At 44.2% G+C, this 19944-nt stretch overlaps 1 protein-coding gene across 6 annotated transcripts in view; it reads left to right on the plus strand.

The window, feature by feature from the left end:
• The window catches only part of VTI1A (vesicle transport through interaction with t-SNAREs 1A), a 357198-nt gene that overhangs the window by 278240 nt on the left and 59014 nt on the right, over positions 1-19944 (plus strand). The gene's annotated exons all lie outside the window — the stretch shown is intronic.

A 19944-nucleotide genomic window follows, 5' to 3' on the forward strand; every position in this document is an offset into this window, starting at 1 on the left:
GCTGATGGGTGGATTACAGCTAATGTATCTTCTTTTTGTAAATTGTACAAGATATGTGACCAAAGGAATGTATTTCTCGGGGCTTAGAAGGAGCCCAAACAAGGGAGGGATTGACCCAGAAGGCAGTAAGAAGCTGCATTCACTTCACAGGAAACATGCTTAAGGTCACTCACCTAGCAAGTGACAGGGCTGGGACTTGAACATAGTCTTTAGAGGACAAACTCTACTAAATTGTATTAATTCACATCTGATTTTGCAATACCTTTCCTTTCTGTATGCCCGCTTAGCACACACATAGAGATGTTGGTCAGCATTTACTACATAAAAAACAGGCATCCAGATCTTGAAACAGATTTGCTATATTCCTAATCACCCATGAGACAACTTTTTTTTTTTAAGACTCTGGAATTTCTGTGTGAAATAAATGTTATCATGATATGGAATTTCAGATCGCTCTGTACTAAACAAAACTCACTACCTCTACTCCAACCATGTGCTACAAATCATGTCTCTCCTCATTCAGGGAACATACTTCAGTCTGCCCCAAAGGTTGATAAATATAGGACAGTCCTCTTAATGTTTATTCTGGTGTCCTAAGAGCCATAGTTCGGAAATGATGGGACAGTCCCAAATAGAAGGAGAACAGCCAGCAGAGGCCCTGCTCTCAGTGCCCTGGCACCTGCAGAAGAAAGGTTTTCTTCGATAAACCTTGCAATGTCTGTAGTCCTCGCTTATGTACATGGGCGGAACTCTCTCTCAGAACAAGTGTGTTTGCCAAATCATAGGGTAAAGTATCTTCCAAGCCCACTTGTTTCAGAAGAAAGACAGGATAAGGGAAGTGGCAGAAGCAGTGATAGGAAAGGAGTTTTCCACACTAACAAGTGTGAACTGATAAGCCTGACCTGTAAGGCAAATGTTGAGGGTCCTGAGTATACCTCTCATGCCGAAATTAGCTGAGCAAATTTGATTTGGCTTTCCATTTTCTAATGGAAAAAAATCCCTAGGGAGAAAGAAAACTCAATGTTTATTGCCATGATGAATCTTATCTGCTGGGCTTTTCTACTAAATAAATCAATGGAATCACTTTCCAAGATGCCTGAAATCTAAGGCATGCCGTGATTAAAATATAGTAAACATAATATTCCAGTCCTTACTATGCTCCAGTCCCCTGGGCTAGGTGTGTTTACATTGTTTATTTCATTTCATCCTCACAAGAACCTGATGAGGCTGTTTCAATTTACAGATGAAGGAAATGAGGCTCAGAGAGATTCAGTCACTTACCCAGCCCAGCCACACAGCCAGCAAGTGCCAGAGGCCAGATTTAAACCAAGGCAGTAGACTTGGGAGCCTGTGCACTTATCTGCTCTGTTGTACACAGAGAGATCTGTGTGCATCCTACTGCTATCTCCCTGCTCACCCTGACCCTGCTTCCCTGGACAGTTCCCAGAGGAGGGGGCATGCTTTGAGAAACTCTCTGAATGTTACCCTATAATACTGCAAAGCAAATAAGGGCTATTTGTATCATCTGCCCTTATTAGCTGCCCCCCCCACCCCCCGTCTTATTGCACCTAAAATAAAACGTAAGAATGTTGGGAAGGGAGCAAAATGAGTATTTATTGATCCCTGAAAGCACTGATATATGCTTGATTCTTCTTTACCCCTGTCTGGAGGCCCAGGCTCTGCAAAAGGAAGTCCTCGATGAGGATTAAAGCGAGTGTGACTGCTTCTCTCTGGCAAACTCAGGTTACTGGGAGGTATCTGAGGTTGTATCTTAGGAACTGAAACAGAGTCTTCAGTATGTTGCTGATTTATACTGAAAAACTCTGCCAGGAAGCTTTTGAAAAGTTCTTAGGAAGGGCGGCCATATTCACGTGGTCCAGGCATAGAATATGGTGGCAATGCAGTGCCCAGACCAAGGGTCCTGGGGGGGGAAGTTCCTGTCTGGGGCTTGTAGTCACATTGGAGCGGAAGCAATGGGCCAAGGCCAAGATGACATGAGGGAACCTCGGGAGAATATGTGCTCCAACCCCTCATTTTGTTGATGGGGAAACTGAGGCCCAGGGAGAGGACGTGACCTACCGCAGGTTACTCAGCTAGCTGTGTTGAAACCAGCACTAGAATTCCTTCGAAGACACTCCTTCCGCCATCACTGCTGACATGCCCGCCTCAGGGCAACATCACCCAAGCAGACAGGTACCTTCCACGGTACATCCTAAATACTTCATGTCAGTTTGTCAACCAGTGATCCGATTTGGGCTTGCATTTGAGAATTGTACTGAGAAGACCGATTACCAAGAGAAGCGATGCCCTTTTTTCTCCGCTGGTTAAATTCCCAGTGTATAGCAATAAAAGAGCTCGTGAAATAGACGATTTTAAGGCGATGGGGATTAAGGAGTTCACCCGTCATGATGAGCACCAGGTAATGTATGGAAGTGTCGAATCACTATATTGTACACCCGAAACTAATATAACACTACCTGTTAACTAACTGGAATTAAAATAAAAACCTTAAAAGCCATTGAAAAAGAAAAAAAATAAGTAAATAGACTATTCCTATAGTTGATGACTCATCTACAGTAATCCATGTTATCGTATTACCTGAGCCAATCAAGTTTTTTTCCAGAGTTATATTCCACAGCAGAGATGGAGGGAGGTTGCCCAGCAAATTCTCTTTTGCTTGTTCTGAAAGCAAGAAATGTTCTGGATGACTGTACACATGTACGAGAATTTCACACAGATAACACCTGTTATTCTTTTCCTCTTCAAGGTAATTTATTTCACTAAATATACTTGGAAAGAGTTGGGGGAAATCAAACGGTTTTTCACATCAATCCATCTTTACCAATAGATTTTTTTTTTTTTAGAAAATGTTTTTATCTTATATTCTATTTGCTTTAAATATATTCTCATCAAAACCCTGGAGCAACAGATTTAGCTTACTCAAATTATGGAAAGATCCACTGGATAACCCAATTAGCAAAACCACCCTTCACTGTCAAGCAAAACCACCAAAGTGGACTCCTTTTCTGATGGAACCAGTCTGATTTCATATTTTGTTTTGGTAAATGTGTTAGTACGCATCCCTGGGACAGCCAGGTCACTGCTCAGTTCTAATTCGAAGGTAGGTGGGAAGCTAGAAGGGAGGACGTAGGTAGATGCGTAGAGCATGGAGCAGATTTGTCACCTGAGGGGCGTAAGGTACAGCCACTATCAAGGCATCCCACTGACACTATCTTTGCTTTGTCTGCACGAGACTCAGGAAAGCTATATTCTTTGAAAATAAGTTGGGAGATGGAACAGGTGAAGTCATTACATTTTCAGTAGACAAAAATTTTCCAACCTTGCACCACTTGACAATATATCTAAATTTGGACCATCCCAGCACGGGCTGAACATTGTGCTTTAATCTTACTAGGAATGGGTGTAAAACAGGAGGAAACTCAAAGCTCCAACCTGGATCTCTGGTCCTTGATTAACATTGTAGCGACTTATAGCATGAGTCCACATGGCCTCTTTATTTGCCTCTAGGAAGGTAGCAAAGCAGCCTGGGGCAAAGCCACTTAATTAAGTGGGAGAAGGCAACTGAGGAAAGATAGTAGAGAAAGAACTGCTAGCAAGATGCTTGGATCACAGGGATGTTCTCAAAAGATTGGTTTCAGCAAATAACACATATGGGAGCTAGGGATCTGGAAACAGATTGTCCTAAACTTAGCTATACTCCGATCTGAAGACTTTAAGAGAAAGCCTTACAGGTACTGACAACTGACAAAAGGTAGTGAAACGTCTTGCAATCCCCTTGCTCTAGAAAAGGACAGGATAAGGGAAGTGGCAGGTGCGGTGATAGGACTAGTTGTTAGTTGTTAGGATGTTCATTGCTACATTGGAAGAGCAGAAATTTATTTATTTATTTTTTTATTTTTTTAATATATGAAATTTATTGTCAAATTGGTTTCCATACAACACCCAATGCTCATCCCAAAAGGTGCCCTCCTCAATACCCATCACCCACCCTCCCCTCCCTCCCACCCCCCATCAACCCTCAGTTTGTTCTCAGTTTTTAACAGTCTCTTATGCTTTGGCTCTCTCCCACTCTAACCTCTTTTTTTTTTTTTTCCTTCCCCTCCCCCATGGGTTTCTGTTAAGTTTCTCAGGATCCACATAAGAGTGAAACCATATGGTATCTGTCTTTCTCTGTATGGCTTATTTCACTTAGCATCACACTCTCCAGTTCCATCCACGTTGCTACAAAAGGCCATATTTCATTCTTTCTCATTGCCACGTAGTATTCCATTGTGTATATAAACCACAATTTCTTTATCCATTCATCAGTTGATGGACATTTAGGTGGAAGAGCAGAAATTTAAAAGCAACATAAATGTTCAGCAACAGGGGAGAGGGTCAATTCGATAAAATACTATACAGCAGTTGAAATAAATGAATTATATACACATGTACACACATCTTGAAACTAATATATCCAATCAAAGATAATTTTCAAAGCTACATATAGAGTAATGTTAAAAATAGTACGCATGTTTAGAGATCCATAAATATGTAGTAAAAGTATAAAAACAAGGACAGAAGCATACCTACTGGGGAAGGAGTTATCAAGTGTATTTGTAACATGGTATCTTTTCAAAAGAGCAGCTCAGTCTTCAATGCCATGAAATTGATTATTGTATTCCAAGAGGAAACAAAGAGAATGATTTTTAAATAGGTGTCATGTGCAACAGTCCAGTGGGAAGAGGGGCTTTAGAGTTTCAACTTGAACTTTTGTGGGAGAATAATCCAAGTGAGCTGCCCTTTCACCTTGGACCCTCCAGCAGCCCAGCTCCAGGTTTCAGAGAATTTGCATCTTGGAAGGGGCTGAATCTGGTTAGACTGCTCATCCCTAAGACTCTGCAAAGTCATCCCTGATTTTTGTTTTTAATGAAATTTGACAAATAAAGTATGTGCATGGAGGCTCCTGTAGAATGGCCTTAATTTGTGCTTAGGAATGCATAATTTTATCAGGGTCTCTGTAATTAGATATTGTGCAATAGAATAAAAAGCAAATACTGCTTGTTCCATGGCAACAAGGGCCTTTAGTACCTCACTATCTTTGAGATAACGAAGGTTTCCATAGATACACGTATCACATGGGTTTTTTTTTTTTAAATAGACATCCAAGAAGAAAATGAAAGTTTCCCAGTTGGTTTTCCCCTATTTTTAAGGGTGAGTGTATGAACATGTGTTTTGTTCTCTTCTGTTTCCATTGCCTCCTAGATTGGGGGTGTTTTTCCCCCTCTTTTCTCTGTCTAGACTGTCAATGCGCATACCGAGGGTTTTGGCGTCCTGTAGAATGATGCCGATGCTTAAACTGGTGTAAAGGTGTAAAGAGCTTATCTTTTGAGGGGAGAGGACAGAATTAAGATTGCGGTCACTCTCTGCGTAAGGACTAAAGAAAGGTTTGCTGGGAATGTGGTCTGTGTTTTAGCAGAGAGTACTGACGTGCCAGGACATGAACAAGAAAGCAAGCTTCTAGAAGGCAGAGAGTGGCCCCACCTCAATGACCCCAGCATCTAGCATTTGCAGGCACACAGTAGGTGCTTAATCATTAACTCCCAGCTGGTTAGCTAATCCTATAAAGGGAAGACAGTAATATTTATAATTACTAAGAAAAGAAGCCGCAAGGTGCACCTTGGCTTCTGGACCAGAGGTTGGATGCATGTGGGAGCAGGTGGGTCACATAAACGTGCAGGGGTGAGGCCAGCCAGATGTTACACAATAGGAAGTAGAGGGCTTGGGGTGAACCAAGGTGTGTGTGACCCATCTTAAAGCATTCCGTCCACGCTTTTTTCGAACGCCACCTAAGCCAAACAAGACACACTAATTTGCTTTCTGCCTGGGCTGTAAGGAAAGGTAATCCCAGTACTGTGTTGTTTCCAGTAAGAGAGGGCCAAATCCCAAACAGGGTAAGGACCATCCCTACCAAATGCCAGTCTTAAGCAGGTGACTCTGCAGGGGCATTGCCCTTTACTAAGTAGTAAGACTTTGGGCCAGGCAGCTCTTGTGACAGGCCAGTCCCGGAATCGGCAGGTTCTTTTTCTCATAAGCATTGCTGTCTGGTTGAGATACATTTGTAATGTTCACCAAAGACAGTGTAGAAGGGGGAAAGTACCCTGCCAAGTAGCCTGTACCCTTAAGGGTCGGTGGAAGGCAAGGACAGGAAGCCCATGTGTTTGGGGTCTGCTAACGCACATGTGACCTTCAAATCACCATCTTAGACACCAGCTGGTCAACCACTGCCTTCTATCCCACCTGCTGCCTCCCCGAGGTGATTTCCTAGAGTCTGATTAACTGCTCCATCAAAAGAAAGCCCGATTGGTTGTACCTATACATTTCTAATATAGATCCTCTTGGCCACAAGATTTTTGCTTTAAGAACTATTAGCCCGAGTACCTCCTGTTGGAACACGTGGCCTCAAATATTTGCAGATGTTCTGCCCAAGATACACCTAGGTTGAATTCTGGGAACTATTTCTTTCATCTCCTATTTCATTAATTACATTTAATAGTATGATTGGAATTGTTAGGGCAAAGCCTTTTGCAGTTTTATTAGCATTAAGCAATTTTATGTGTGGCAGTGAAGTGTGCGTCTTGAGAGAATATTAAAAACATTTTAAGAGATGAAAAGACATATTGATATGTAGTGAGAGGGGCAGAGGAACACATGTTAAGTATCCCTGTGAATCCAATAAAAGTCTTTGTGGAAGCATAGAAATCATAGCATTCCTTGGATTTGACACAACATTCTCTTCTAAATAACTCAAAAGGCAGTTAGAGGTGTTGTCTTCTCTTCAGATGATCCTGGGAGAAAAGGAGGGGCAGTTGTAAAATGAACTGTATTCAGGCCCTGTTAGGCATGATGGGAGAGCATTTAAGACGTCATTTAAGATATTGTCCTTTTCTTCTAAAATTTATAGTCTCATTGGAGGTAATTACAGTCACCTTTGTGCATAGGATCAATAAAAGGTCTAACATTGTCCATGTGTCCATTAAAATGAAGAAATGTCTGGGACTCCCAAGCGCCATCCTAGAGATCACACTTACCGAACGGTGCAAAACGCAAGCCACAGTAAAGGATAAATTTAATACCACACACCTGCAAAGGTGAGGCGTTGCTATCTACTCTCATTGGTTATATTGATCTATATCTCATTGGTTGGGGTCATTTTAAGATATTTCAACCCTTGCAGGTGGCATCCCATCCTTCCTTTACTCAATGATGAGTTGTCAAGTCAGTAGGGTAGGCAGAGGCTCAGCAGTATTCCGTAATGGCTGGAACTTACCTGTAGCCATTATCAGGTTACATCTCCTTAACTGCAGCTAAAGAGGTCTTTTAACTCAGAACTCAGAAGACAGGCCTCTCTTCTCAGGTTGAGAAGAACCAAAGTCATAATGCAGACACAACAATTACCATTATTCACAGGTAATGTAAATAACCATGAATTGGAAACGGGTACAGAAAAGCCATAGAGTACAGTTATGAGGAGGCTGCAGGTGTTAATTGCCAACTCCTGCCCATTGAGCTGTGCTGAAAGCCATGGTCAGAAGCTACGGGGCTGACCCAGCCTGGTTCCAACCAGAGTCTCCTCCTTTGTCATCACACGGACTCCGTTTTGTCTTCTGTTCCTCTCCTGTGTCCCTTCCTGGTTTGTGCTTCTTAATTACACTGTTGACTACTCTGAAGCCAAGTTAATACCCTAATTACAGAGAGGTCACCATCTTACCAGCTGCAGTTGCTGAAAGAGTAACCGGCCGAGCTCTTCCAGTGCGTTTCTGGTTTGCTCTAGTACCTTCTGACCTTCACGCTGTTTGATAAATCTTGGAAAATGCCGAAGGTATGGTTCTCCCTCGGTGGGAATATACTTTGGAAAAATACCCGGCAAACTGTTATTTCGCCCCTGCTGTGGCATCCTGCTTGCTTTAGGTGAACACCTCCTCCACATAGTAAACAATGGATTGTTTTCTGTAGGGAGCTATCCCACGCCAGTATTAGTGAATCCGCGGGGGGGGGGGGGGGGGGGGGCAAGAGCTGTGGTGCCTGGTTGGTGTTCTGCTGTTTACCTGCTTCAAATCCATTTCGTGGGAGTTATGGGGTTTGCGTATAGTACAGGATTCTTTTTGGTCCTTCGTTTCACTTACAGGGACTTTTTTTTTTCCCTTCTTAGCCTCCTTTTCTTGTATGATAAAGATCTATAGTTTGTGGACAGTAAAACCATATTCTACAAATCAATAAGACATGTGGCCTGAAAAAGGATTTTTTCCCCTGATTTTGTCCATGTGTCTTACGGAAGGTTTCTTATAAATTGGATCTAATTTAGTTGTACATTAGAAAAAAATCACCTTTTAAAAAAGTAAGCTAGAGAAAATAGATACTGCCTAAGAAGATAGCAATATATAGACATTCTACTTAATCACATATACAAACTAAAATGTATTATCATCTGTTAGACTTATACAACTTATATTTACAAAGAGAATTCCCTCACCAGGTTTATATACGTGAGAAAAGTAACCAAGAATCTTCACTTTTTTAAATATGATAATAATAATACAGCCCTTAATCCCATAACCAGAAGCACAGATATCCCAAGTCACTTTTCTCAACTTTGGAACAGGAATGTGGTGGGTTGATGTTGGTTTGGTTTTGGTTTTTGTTTGTTTGTTTGTTTGTTTGTTTGTTTGTTTGTTTGTTTTTTCAGAGTTACTGTTCTCAGAATGGTAGATAGTAGGCAAATCCTAGAAAGAGTTTATTCCACTTAAAAAGCAAGCATTTTCCCTCCAGAGCAATTGTTTGCTGTTGAGACAAAACCTATAATTACTCTTATCTAATAGTTTCATAGCATGCCATGCACTGTTTGCAAGGAATTTTTTCCATCAGTTTTTTCCTTAGTCATTTAGAAATATAATTTGGTCATGAAAATTACCTATTTTCCCTTGGTATGGGGCAAGAGACTGTGCAGGGCAAAAATAGACCCCCCCCCCCCGCCCAGATTTATGTTCTACCTACCCACACTTGAAGTAGCCAGGAACGAGTGGGAATTTTCACTGTGAATATATCTATATGAAAATAATTTGGTATTTCTTTCTCTTACGGATGGGAAGGCTTCAATTTGAGCCTATATCCATGACTTCCTGGGGATTGTAAAAGAGGGAGAAAGCCCTTCCAGGAAGAAACCCCTTAGGTCAGAATGAATCAAACCATCAGAGAATTTCCATGCGTCCTTCCCAGGACTGAAGCCGTAACAAGAATTCTGTCCATAGCACAGGTGGGAATCTAGGAGCCAGGGAACGATGGAGCATCGTTCTGCCACTTGATGAAGCCCTGTTATTATATGAATGTGCAAGCTGGACCAACAGAGAAAATAGGGCCGGCATTCTGTTTGGGGCATTGCACTTCTGTGTAGACAAAGAAAACTTTGGGAAAATTTGAGCCAAAGGCAAGAACGTAGACATTCCTTAGGAGGGAACAACCAAGGGGGAAGGGACTGTTTACTTCTCAGGAAGTTATGAAATCTCATATGTAAAACACAGTCATATTTTTGTTATTACTTGATTTAACACTCCAGGAACTTAGCCCAGCCAGCTGTGACTCTCAAGCTGCCCTGCTCATTAAAATTCCCCCCTTCTGATTCAGACCCCCTTCTACCACTACTGGATGTTGCCTGGCCTATTGTCCCTGAGTCGACTCCATGTAATTCAGGAATGTGCCTGTTCAGTGCTCCCAAGAAGTCTCTACAAAAGTAAGTTCGCCGTTGAAATTTTGGAAAGTTCTGAAAAGCACAAAGAAAAATCACGTGGCACAATAATTCTGTCACCTGTATATCGTGCCACTGGTATCACGTTAGTGCCATAAAATTGTAATTATTCCTTAAGCATCCAAAATAACCCCGCAGATACCAGGGGGAGAGATGGCCAGCCCCTCTCCTTGAGGGCAAAAGTTCTCCCTTATCTATCTCCGAGCGTTGGCCGCTGGGCCAGTGCTCAGGGTGCAGGTGTGTCCCCTACAAACCTGGGTTCTCAGTAGAAGAAGAAGGCAGCACTCTAGAATGAGTCCAGGAAGGAAGAAATGTGTTAGTACTTTTTTCCTGAACTATAAAATATAGTTCTCAGTTGTGACCTTTTTTCTGGAATTGTCTAGAAATGTCAAAATGTGTTCGTAAGATGATCTGGGAGGCCAGGGTTTCTGGGACTTTGCACAGAAGATACGTTTGCTTCAAATTCTGCACCGTATCTTTAGCAACCATGACAGGAAGGTGTCTGTTTGGGAAAGGGACTCCGGGCAGGTGAGCGGAGCCCCACGCTGCTCGGGAAGGGGCCGGCGTCTGCCAAGGCTGGGGCCGCGCTGGCTGCCTTCCGTACTTGGTTCGCGGCAGACTGCGGTGTGAAGGAGAGCGCGGGGGTCGGAGGGCCTGGCATCCAGGCCCTTGTAGCCCACCGGGGTCTGCAGGTGGACGGAGTGTCCCTGCACAGAGCAGCGCCCATAAACAGATTACGGAACTGCCATCCGTTAATCCCCAAACAGTTTTTCTGTCATTTAATTGGAAAATTCATCTTATTTTGCCTCCAGGCCTTGTAGCCTTATTGCATTTGCACATATTTCAAAATGTTTCAAGTACTGACCAGATAACATTAATGAATATATTAGATAGGCAAACGCTTTTAAACAAAAAATAATAAACATCCTTGTGTGTATATATTAAAAAAATGTTAATTCCGTCTGGAGCCAAACAGGTAATTTTCCCTTCAGCATTTTTGCAGTCAGCTAAGACAGGTTGGCCTAGGACTGCAGTCAGCCTGTCTGCAGACCGGGCTTGACTTGCATACCAGGGTCAGGTCGGCTGCAGAAACAGACAGGGAGATGATCTGATTGGCTCGCGTCCAGAGCATGCTCACAAGGGCCTCTTTGATGAAAGGGTTCTTGGTAAGTACTGTACCAAAAGCAGCCTGCCACCCTCCTTTCAAAGATACCCATTTAGAGTAATTCCCAGAAAGGGAAAAAGCAGCAAGAAAAAGTGAGAGGGAGGGGAGGGGACGGGGGGGGGGGGGGGGGCGGGCAGAGAGAGAGAGATCGAGAGCGAGCGAGCCGAACTACAGGATTACCACAGGAATAATTATGCTCCCTGGCATAGAGAAAGGGGGAAAGTTATTACAAGTAAACTGCTGGATGTTGAAGTAGCTGGTTGGCAATTCTGCAAGAACATAAGGAATGTGCAATTAAGCTCATTAAAACATCATCATTATGCTTATCAATCTTTTTCCAAAAGGGGTAGGGTGGAGCAGTGTGTTAAGGCATGACTGCTTTTGCAGATAAAGATCCGGGGCGCCCTCGTTCGCTGGGCTTCTCCCAGCAAACAAAATCTGCTTTTCAGTTCCACGCGGCACTTAGTTAGGCAGGCTGGCTTCCACTCACCCTGGAGTGGCGCCTGAACTCTGGGAGAGGCATTCAGGAGGCTGGCTCCTCTCAGCGGGCATGCTTCCTTTCGGGGCAGTCCCCATCAGACAAACAAGTCTTTATTAAGCACCTACTATATGCCCAACACTGGTGTTTGGGGCAAATTCAGAAATAGTATATATGACGTGAGCCCTGCCCTCCAGGCACCGTTAGCCTAACTGGGGAGGTGAGACGCAGTCATCCATTCGTTACGCAAAAAGAAATATGTATGGGGAGGCAGCCATGTGGGGGGGGGCTCTGCCGGAACTGTGGGTACAGGAGTGACCGAGGAGGACACGGCCGCCGCCCTCACCATCTCACAGAGGGGCCGTCAGGCAGGCACAACTTCCGTAAGGCAGAATCATTACACGACCGATGCTGGCAGGGGAAGGTCAAGGTCCGGTGGGGGCACGGGGTAGGGGTCACTACTCCATACATGACTTGCTCCTTTCCCGCAATGCATTTTAAGTTCCTTCAGGAAAAGCAGTGTCTCTTTCGCTTTCACTTACTCTCTTTCTTTGCTGCTGTTATTTTTTAGCGGCATTTTCAATATGAAAATAATGTTTCTTGATGAAAGTGAGTCACATACAGAATAATATAAAAAGAAAATTAAAATCAGCTGTAGTCTGACCACTGAAAGATACCCACTCTGATATTTAGATATATTTTCCTCCAATATTTTGCTTTTATTTTGGGCTTTTGCAAAATTATATAAATAGGATTATTTTTTTGCTTTTTCCACTTGAACGTTTTCCATACCATTGAATATGTTTCAAACCATTGCTTAAAATGTCTGCACAGTTTAATCTTCTCTTGCTGGACATTTTGTTTGTTTAGTTTTTCACCATTATAAATAATATTGCCCTGAGCATCTTTGTATGTTAAGAAATGTCACATTTCCTATGCCCACAGTTGGGTGCAAATAGCATTTATGCAACAACCACCTATAAAATAAAGGAAAGCTACACGATACAAAGTAGGGGACCCGCACGGTGGTGCTGAATAAATCTGGAGAACAAGGAGCTCCCGGGGGCTCAGCACAACAGGAAGACTCGTGGAGAAGGTAGGGTGGTCCAGTGTTTCAGAGTCTTGTATTACTGTGGACTGTCTCGAAACCCCAGCTTGCATTTTCTTCCGGGCATCCGTAAGGATGCCCCTGTTTCCCATTGGCTGGCAGCCTCCTCCATCACCCGCATCTACATTATATCTCCAGTTCAGTAATCCGCAAACATTTCTCTGCTTCAGAATCACCTGGGGTGCACGTTTAAAAGACCCGATTCCTGGACCCCCTTCCAGACCCGCTAAATCAAAACCCGTGGGGCAAGGTCCAGGAATCTGAATCTTGGAAACAGGCATCTAGATGATTCCAGTGCAGGGGGGTCCCAGAGCCAAAGACACAAGAGCAGGTGCAGGCTGCCGTCGTGATGCTGGGCGCACAGTGGCAAGAGCAAGGGCTCGGGGCACACCGTGGCCACACCGTTCACCACCGTCTGGCCTTGGGCAGGTCACTTCGCTCACTGAGGCTGTTTCCTCGCCTGTGAAAGAAGGGTGGTCATGGGACATCCTTCCGAGAGGGGCTGTGAGGATGAAGTGGAGACGGAAGACGGAGGTGCTGAGCCCAACCCAAGACCAGTCTCCCAGGAATGTTTTTGGTAGCTGTTCTCACTCTCCACGCGTGTCATTCTTCTTTAAAACGTGAGCGGCGCGTAGGCCTCCTTCCTTAGCTTTTCGTTTCGGCCGAGGCTCCGTTTTGCCAAGTGGCCTCCGAGACCAGCGACCCCGCAAGCCTCCCGCGGTGACTGCGGCCATGCCTTCCGCCGGGGCCCGCTCCGCTTCCCTCGGCCTCCTGGCACAAGAGGGGCGCCATGGCATCTGATTGGTAGAAATGCATCCCTGGTTGGGAGCCAAGCTAAGCTAAGGTGGAGGGAAAGATAAGCCTGAGGAAACGCTGACGTGAAGAGGTGTGACTGGAGAAACACCAGTACCCTCCAGGACTGGAGGAGCTAGCTGGAACTTTAATTCCTGGTTTGATCAAGGTAGTGTAAAAATGGACCCCAAAGGTCTTTAGACGGAAAACTAGGTTTTAGGTTTCACATATTAGCTGTAGTTAAAGCCAAATGTTCATTCCTCTCAAATTGTGTGGGTGGATCGCTTTCCTCCCACTGTTGAAGTATCGTGTTTTTAGCTGCTAATAAACTTAATAAAATCCATTTCTTATTTTCCCTAGTGTATTAAGTTCGTTCACATGCCCTGCTGAACCAACATTTAGTGACGCTGGGTTAGAAAGTATTTCTGTCGGAAACAGACAACGGGCCCAGTTCAACTGCAAAACACTTCTCAAAAAGGCTTCTTTTCTCCAGGCTCAAGCTTGCAAAGAGCCATTTGAATTCAGGGAATCCTCCCAGTCAACCGTAACACCTACACAAAGTATGAAGGAATTTTGTTTTATTGGTCCAAGAAGCAGATTCAAAGGAACTGCCCGCTGCTCTACTCCCACGGAAGCCCCCACCTGTCCCCGTCCACCCCCGCCCCCGCACTCCGATCGCCACTAATGGCCCCATGTGTCCTCACTGTCCCGACACCAGGGCCGCCCAGGTCAGAAGGCTCGGGGTGCATCTCCAGGGTCTGCCCTACCCCCGATACTCTCGAAGTGCCTGGCAATGGAACGTGGATGCCGTACTCACGCAAAACAAACAAAAATGTTCTTCCGAGAGATGGCGTGTGAAAAGTAGCACGGGGAATACAGGAGCCTTCTAAGGCTGGGTTGAAAAGAGGCAGGAATAAAGAAGAGGGATTGTGAAGAGACCAACAAGGAAAATTACACAGAAGGCTGTGTGAAGAACTAGAACCTAGGGAGGTAGAAGTAGATGCTTTACAGTGTTTAAAGAGTTCCCTCTAAAATTTCAACAGGTGGTGGTAAGACCATCACAATGCAGGGTATCAATGGCGTGTTGATTACTGGTATGTGCGAGTTGGAGCGGGGACAGTTAGGAGATTTTATTTTAAGAAAAACTAAAAAGTTGGAAACGATCCAGAGGTTTGCTGATCCATAACAGTGATGAAGTTCCCATTTGATTTAAGAATGCAGACATAGAGAATGCCCTTCCTTGTCAGCCCGGCTCTATTTTAGTGATACATGGCCCAATTGTACACGTGAGCATTAATTTGTCTTTTTTTTTTTTTTTTTAAAGTCAAAGAAAAAGATAAAGTCAACTTACTCAGGCTAATGCATGCCATGACTGTAAGTCTTGAGGAATCTGCTTTTTTTTTTTTAGAGAAAGTACTTGTGAGATCTTTGCTCTTCTGCAGGGCGAAAAACTAGAAAATCACAATACCATGCCCGTGTTTGCTCAAGTGATCACTCTTAGATTGTGTGGGGCTTATCTTCTGCTATAATCAGCATGGCCCTCTTAAACAGAGCTGTCTTTAAAACCCAGATCTACCGGTAAGATTTGTTTTAATTTCGGTCTAACAGCTTTAGGATTACCCCTCAAGACTATATCGTCAGGCTTTTGTACAAACAAGGAGCTTACACAAAACTGCCATTATAATGGAGACTTGAGGTTGGGGGGGACGGGGGAAGCCTTGTTTGGTTGATTGAGTTATGATTGTATAGGGAACAAATAAAGGCTTTCTTTCCTTAAACATAACAGTTATGTCTTACTCTAGCTAATAATGCCACGTATTCTTTTAAAAAAATATTTACACAGCCTGACATTATTCTTAATGTCAATGCAATGTGTTACCTCTAGGTTGAAATCCAGTTTTAATCCTATAAGCTAGAAAAATAAGTTCGATCCTACACAATTGAGTCTTGAAATTGTTGATTCTGTTGCTGTATTTATTACCATTGATGGCCTCTCTGTGCCTTCCCCCACTCCCTCCCCCCCTCCTTCTCTCTCTCTCTCTCTCCATTTATATGAATTAAATCTGTTAGATGGATATATGTATATATCTCTTTATATGTGTGTATCTGTATACATGTAACAATTTCATTCGTGCAATAAGAAACTATCTTACTTCATTTTCTGGGTATCTACTCTGTGATCTCAATAAAGAATTTTTTTATAATGTATTGATTTACTGTGGCCCTATACAGTATTAGGTTTTCTCCTGTTGTCCTCCCCGCAAAAGTTAAATGGCTCTTCTTTGATGGTTGTTGCACTAGGTACATTACAGTTTAACTTGCTAGATGTTATCTAAAGTTTCTGGTAAATAACACGGATCAGAAAGTTTTGGTGTCGGGTGGCTATGTGATTTTAGCTAGGTGGTGGCCAGCCATGGATGTGATGGATGCCGTAGGTGTCATTCGTCTGTTTAAGGGTTGCAGGTACAATGTCTGCGGCTTCGCTCACACGGCATGCGAGAGCCGGTCACGCTGCAGCCATTGTTCTCCACGCACCTCCATGGCTGCAAGGTATAAATGGTAGAGGCAAAAAAAAAAAGAATAAGAAAGTGGAGAAAAAAAAAAAAAGAACAAGAAAGTGAAATCAGGGGTGAAGTTAGACAAAACTAGACGGAGAGCTTTTCTTTTTTTTAATTTTCTGAAATGGAAAGGAGGTAACAATCCAGAAACAGGAAGACAAACAAAGAGAGGTTCCTATAAATTGGAATGGGAGCCATAGTGAAGGCTTCTAAAAGTGAATTCGAAGTGACTTTGGCCCTGTATTAGGCACTGAGTGCTTTTTGAGCTCTCTAAATCCATCTTTAAATATAGTTAGGTTTTGCAAGTGTATTGGGGCAGGAGATTTGAATTAGGATTTATAACTTGAACAGGACTGATTGTAGTCAGCTAATTTGGCATTTTGAAAGCGCTTCAGGTCATTGTAATTATGCAAAGGATATGCAATCATTAGCTCTCAGTATACGAATTTCTCATTAATATCTACTTGGAAAAGAGTTGATGAGTATGAGGCCACCACTGGCTGAAAATGAACGTTCGTAGTTGAAAACAGGGCTTCTTTTCACTGCCGGCCGCCCCCAGAATTGATGGAAATGCCAGGCCTGGACAGCAGTGCCCTTGAAATTTCAGGACCACTCCTCACACACAGGTAATGGATCAAGACATTTAAATATCACTGGTCCAGCTCATCACAACCAAAAGATCCAGGGGAAGGCTAGTTTTAAAAAAAAGAATTGAGAGCCACATCCAGAGGATGTTTTTCATTAGCCAACGCCCCTGCCCTCGGGCACTGAAAACTCTGTACCCAGACACTGCCTGCCACTTGGCATAGGGACAGGGCTCAGAAACCCATTAGCGGTGCCACTTTGGTTAGTAGAGAATGAATGGCTGAGCAGGTGGCCTCCTGGTTGACTTGGTACCAGTGGCCTTTGCTACAAGTCTCATGTCCAAGCGCAATTTTACACGCTCCACCTGCAGTGAGGTGATGGGTTTTCTTGAGTTCTTGCCACTTTTCCTGCAAGCTTGTCCGTGTAGCTTTGGAGGAGTGAATTTAATGTTCTGGATGGCAGTTAGTCCCACTGCCATCAGTCTCACTGCTTCACTGATTGTGGGACTTTGGAGCATTGTATCAAGTTCTCTTGGGAGAGAAAAAGGGAAAGACGGAAGGAAGGGTCGCAAAAGGCAACAATAACATTGTCTCCACCACTGCTGGACATTCAGACATTCCCCGCAGGCTGATGCCAACGTGCGGCGCGAGGGACCAGTGCTCACCCCCTCGTGGATACGGCACCCTCCGGAATTCTTAGTTAAGGTTAGGGATTGTTCCTCTTCCGTGCCAGAAATTCTTGGACTCAGCGTGCATGTGTGCTTGTTGGTCACCAGCTATTTATTCCCAATCAGTGCGTCTAGTATTTGATGTGTCCGTCGTTGTAGCCAGCTGTAGGCAACTCGTGATTGTCTGTAGGAACGGAGAGGTCTTGTGACGTGGTTAATCCAGAACAGTGAATGAGGCAGAAGAGTCATAGTTTGAGAATTACCTTTAGCTGGTTGTTTTAAAAAAAACAACCTAGTTCTATCTTGCTTTTCCTTCCTGGTTCTATCTTGCTTACGCTGAAGTCGGTGTTTATTCTGTTCTATTTTGGGGCACCTCGGTGGTTCAATCAGTGAAGCGTCAGGCTCTTGATTTCAGCTCCGGTCACGATCTCAGGGTGTTGAGATAGAGCCCCACGTCAGGCTCTGTGCTGGGCGTGGAGCCTGCTTAAGATTCTCTCTCCCTCGGGGCGCCTGGGTGGCTCAGTCGGTTAAGCGTCCGACTTCAGCTCAGGTCACCATCTCGCGGTCCGTGAGTTTGAGCCCCGCGTTGGGCTCTGGGCTGATGGCTCAGAGCCTGGAGCCTGCCTCGGATTCTGTGTCTCCCTCTCTCTCTGCCCCTCCCCTGCTCACGCTCTGTCTCTCTCTGTCTCAAAAATAAATAAAAACGTTAAAAAAAATTTTTTTTAAAGATTCTCTCTCCCTCTACTGCTCGTGCTCTCTGAAAAATAATCATCATCATAAAACAAAAAAAAAATTAAATTAAGTATTAAAACAATTTAAAAAATAAAATAAAATGTTCTCTTTTAAGTTTTTTTATTATATTCAGTAATGTATTTAAAAATTTGAAAACTATAGGACACTGCGAAGAAAATAAAGATCACTTATAATCACACTATTAAAAACTTTCTGCTGGATGTATGCCTAGACATTTTCCTCAGGATACTTACATAGATACACATTTTTAATTACATGAGCTTTTTTCATTTTACTAAATATCGTGGTCATCATTGCCCCACATCAATTAGTTCATCTCAACATCATCGTTTTTTTTAATATTTTTTAACGTTTATTCATTTTTGAGAGACAGAGAGAGACAGGGTACACGCAGGGGTGGGGCAGAGAGAGAGGGAGACACAGAATCCAAAGCGGGCTCCAGGCTCCGAGCCATCAGCACAGAGCCCGACGCGGGGCTCGAACTCACGAACCGTGAGATCATGACCTGAGCCGAAGTCAGATGCTTAACTGACTGAACCACCCGGGCGCCCCTCAACATCATCATTTGTATCAGTTGCATAGCATTTGGAGTTTTGAATGCACCACAGTTTGCATATACAAATGCCTACTTGAGGAACATTTGCATTATTCCAAAATTATCCTGACAGTGTTACAGTGTATACTCTCATCCACCCGTATACCTGTGTACCTAGGTTCTGCTTCCATAGAGTTATTGACCAAGTGTTGCTGGGCCATTTTCAACTTTCAGAATGATGCCAAACTGCAGTCCAGAAAAGCTGCATAGATGTACATTCGTGCCACAACACTTATTCCCATGTCCTGGCTGGTATTCTAACTCCCTTTCACCTTCCCTAACTTGGTAGGCGGGGGTGGGGGAAACGGCATCACATTGCTTGACCAGTCTCTTCGCTTCCTGGATGACACTGAACATGTGAAAATACTTGCCCCTTCTGTTTCTTCTTCTTCTTCTTTTTTTTTTTTAACGTTTATTTATTTTTGAGACAGAGAGAGACAGAGCATGAATGGGGGAGGGTCAGAGAGAGGGAGACACAGAATCCGAAACAGGCTCCGGGCTCTGAGCTGTCAGCACAGGGGCCCGATGCGGGGCTCGAACTCACGGACCGCGAGATCGTGACCTGAGCCGAAGTCGGACGCTCAACCGACTGAGTCACCCAGGCGCCCCTGTTTCTTCTTTTTAAAAACACCTGTTTATGTCTTCAACACGTATCGCCCACTACAATATTTGTCCTTTCAGCGGTTACATCTGCTTATGCTTTCTTGGTAGAAAAATACTTACTGAGCACCTGCTATGCACAGAGCACAGCCTGGTGCTGGGGAAACAGTGGGGAGCAAAAAAGACACAGTCCGTGCCCTCTGCGCGGTGGGGGAACAGACGTTAACCGAATAATCACACGCGTGTGAGAATGGATTTGCCATGGCTCCCACGCAGTATCGCCTGAAGGACTTGTAAAACACAGATGGCTGTGTGGCTCCGTAACCCCAGAGTTTCTGATTCAGTAGGTCTGAGGTGAGCCTGAGAATGTGCCTTTTTTTTCTCATGTTTATTTTCGAGAGAGATAGAGACAGAGGCAGAGAGCGAGCGGGAGGGGCGGAGAGCGGATCCCTAGCAGGCTCCACACCGCCAGCACAGAGCCCAATATGGGGCTCGAGCTCACGAACCACAAGGTAATAACCTGAGCCAAAACCAGCACTTAACGGACTGAGCCCCGCCCCCCCACCAGGTGCCTCGAGAATTTGCATGTCTCACAAGACCCCAGCTGGAACTGATGACACTGGTCCAGAGACCACATCTGGAGAACCTCTCTTCTAGAGACTTCACCTGAACAGGGCGTCCCCGGCAGGTTTCCTGAGGAAGCAGTGCTTGAGCTGAGATGTAAAGGCGTTAACCTAGATGCTCCTGTCATACAAAACAGCTTATGCAAGAGCCCTGTGGTGGGAGGTGGTATGCAGAGATCGAGGAGCATTAGGCCAGTGTGTCTGGAGAGGCAAGAGAA

The sequence above is a fragment of the Panthera leo genome, chromosome D2, assembly GCF_018350215.1.
Source record: "Panthera leo isolate Ple1 chromosome D2, P.leo_Ple1_pat1.1, whole genome shotgun sequence".
Classification (NCBI taxonomy): domain Eukaryota; kingdom Metazoa; phylum Chordata; class Mammalia; order Carnivora; family Felidae; genus Panthera; species Panthera leo.